Source organism: Oncorhynchus nerka, linkage group LG3 (genome assembly GCF_034236695.1).
Source record: "Oncorhynchus nerka isolate Pitt River linkage group LG3, Oner_Uvic_2.0, whole genome shotgun sequence".
Taxonomy (NCBI): Eukaryota; Metazoa; Chordata; class Actinopteri; order Salmoniformes; family Salmonidae; genus Oncorhynchus; species Oncorhynchus nerka.
Window position 1 is genome coordinate 43,362,051 of NC_088398.1, and position 3,230 is coordinate 43,365,280.

The following is a 3,230-nucleotide window of genomic DNA, read 5'->3' on the forward strand; positions in this document are numbered from 1 at the left end:
GAATATGGTTAAACCGAAGCACATTCGGGAGTGGCTGATTCATCTGAGTAGTGCTGCTAACAGCCAAGGTGACAAGGCTTACTTCCCCCATTTAAAACGGACAAATCTGCTGTAGTTGTCAAGTTAGCCCTCTTGCCTTCTGAACCACAGTACATATATGAATCCTCGCAGAGGATAAACGGATGACATACATAAGAACTTGTCATTTCAGGTAAACGACCGAAAATGAGAGGGAAACGCTCTCATTCCGGAAGTTCAAATCATGCCCTGATTCGATCATAATCTGTAATGGGGAATTACATATGACAAGAAAATAAGGTATTAAAAATATCAAAGAAAAATGTCATTTTCAATTAAATGTAGTTTATTGACTCACCGTTGTCACATATTTTTAATAAATAGTGTAAGACTGAAAGACATATTGACATAAGAGACCCATATCTGAATTCACAACACAAAATAGTTGCTCTTGTCAACAGAAAGAATTAAGTAAATTCATTGGAGGATGACATTTCTCAACGCAAAACCTTCTTTAGAAAACAAATACCACAGTCCCAGAGCAGACAACACTTCCAAATTGTGTCACACACAACTTTCAACAGATATTTGACCAGAAAAGACAGAATAAGTCTCCTTTCTTCAGAGCGACAGATGGTCTGTAGAAGCAAAACAATTCCACACGTCCTCTTGAGCAGTCGTCAAACATTGATCAGACTGTTCAGTTCCTCAGGGAAACTGACTCGGCTGTAGGCCATGACAACAAAAGCACAGCTTCATTTCCAATTAGACAATTAACATTAGCTTGCTTGTCCACAGGATACAGGCAGAGCACTAAATACTGCAATGTCAATATATATTTTGTTGCAATTTTGGGGAAATAATTACACATATTAAAAGTGAAACGGCCATTGTTTTTACGTACAAAACATAATTGAAACATTTGACTTAATGATACAGCTTTATGGGCAGCAGAGCAGCAAGCCTGTCACTATGTACACCTATGAAACAACTGCAGATGCTACATTGCCCATGATACATTGCCCATGCTACTGTACATTGACCCCCCAGACAGAGGCTAACTTGCATGAACTACAAAGATGTTAAACAGCTTAGGGCTCTATTCAATCTGTATCGCCGAAGCGTTCCAGGTTGTGAGATCAGAAGGTCATTTCCGATTGAGCCGAAATATACAGCGTTTACCGTGAATGCAGGCTTCGCTAACGCGGGAACATTGCCTTTAGATTTCAATCACGCTGTAACTCTGAACTTTAGCGATCCAAACTCAATAGAGCCCTGATTTGCATAAGCAAACAATATTAAAGTAAACAAGAACAAATCTACATAAGTCATTAAAAGCCAAGTGTATTTTTCTAAACAGCACCAATCTTAAACCATCTCAAATCGCAGGCTTTGTTTAAGCAAAATGACACTACAGGCAATACATTTGCAAATTTCCAAACATACGTTGGCAAAATGTCTGTGCGATATACACGTCGTATACCTCTGATTGAACTTGCTGCAGGCATACACAAACAGAGCACCAGGCCTGCCACGTTGTGTACAGGAGACACCCACAGCAGATTTAGCTTATGTCCCCGTTCCTAAGCCTGTTATGGCAAGTGATTACAAGCCAAGTCTGACAATGGCATTAGTGTTCACATAAGCAGTCTGAACACGGCCACTGTTCAAACTCGGCTCACTGAAAAATCCCTCTTTAGTAGACAAACAAAAATATTTGGTGAACAATTTGGTAATTTTTTTGTGTTTGCATATTATATTGGGTAAAGGGTGTACTGCTTTGTGTACATTATACCAACAATGTAGTACATTTTGTACTTTATTTAAAAAAAATAATGTATGTATATATTTTCACATTGGCATTTCATAGTGTCCCTACATATTGTAGCATTCGATTAAAGGCTTTGGATATAACAATATTTCTATGGAATAAAAGTCTTTCCATAATTCTATCTATATATTAAATATATTGAAATGTGTTTTTTTCTAAAACTTCTCTCTTCTGTAATATAACAAAAGTTGTGCTTCACAGAGAAGATGTGATTGTTAGGCAAAATACATGTGTGGATGTGTTTAAAGGGGCAATCTGCAATAGCGACGTCCGTTTTTTCACTTTTATTACAGTATTGATTCTTAAAGAATATAACTTGTAAACGAGCTAAGTAAAACTGTTGTAGCACCTCGAAAACCAAAATATAAACTTGTTTTACGCCATTGTTTGTAAACAGTGCCATTGTACACAAATACTGTATATCCTCAAAGCATGGTTAAAACCAGAGATCCTATTAAATCACTATACTTATTTCAACTATTAGTATTCTAGTTCCTAATTATAGGGTTAATACTATAATGTTGATATCATGGATGGTCAGTCATTGCATCTATAGCTTACATTTCTCCAGCCCCCATCCCTCAGCTGTTAACCAAAATAGCAGTGGGTGTCCACTTTGTCATTGTTGTTGTTAGAACTGCAGATTGCCCCTTTAACAATAATATATTGTGTTATACAACATCTTAAGACTTTGTTTTTCTTAAATACGGAGTATAGTTGATATAGGCATTATTTTTCAAGTCATAATACAACGATATATATGGATACGAAATAGAATAGGGCGGGGATGGGAGCAGCACCCGAAGTAGCAGTTATCTTTATGGATGTATACCTTGGGTGTCCTTTACTAATTAGGCATAGCAGTGAGTGCATTACTCAGTAACATTTACAATCATTTTTGCATGTTGCCTAGCACTACAGTACATACACTATTATATGGCATGAAGCATTCAATGTGCAACTTCAAGCTTGGGGCACTTAAAAACATCTGAGGTAGCAGAGACAAAATCTGTACATTATAAATCATCCATTGTCATCTAAAAAGGTCACAGTTTCATTTCCTGTTCTTTCTTGATTGGGTGATGCAGTTCCAGTCACACACTGCAGGGCAGGACAGGAGTGTTCCCTGCTGGGTAGCAGCAGTAGGCTCCTTTGGAATCACAAGCTGAGAATGCACACTGCTGAGTCGTATTCATTAGTGCACAACATAGCAAAAAAAATATATATAATATTTCAGTTTCTTATTTGACAAATTCAGGTAGACCCCTCCCCGCTCCGGTTTGTTTTATTCTGTTTGGTTTCTAATGAATAACACCCAGTTGAGTGTTTCAGTGTGGTCCAGAGGATGCTTTGCTCCCGACTAATAACAGTACATTGGAGG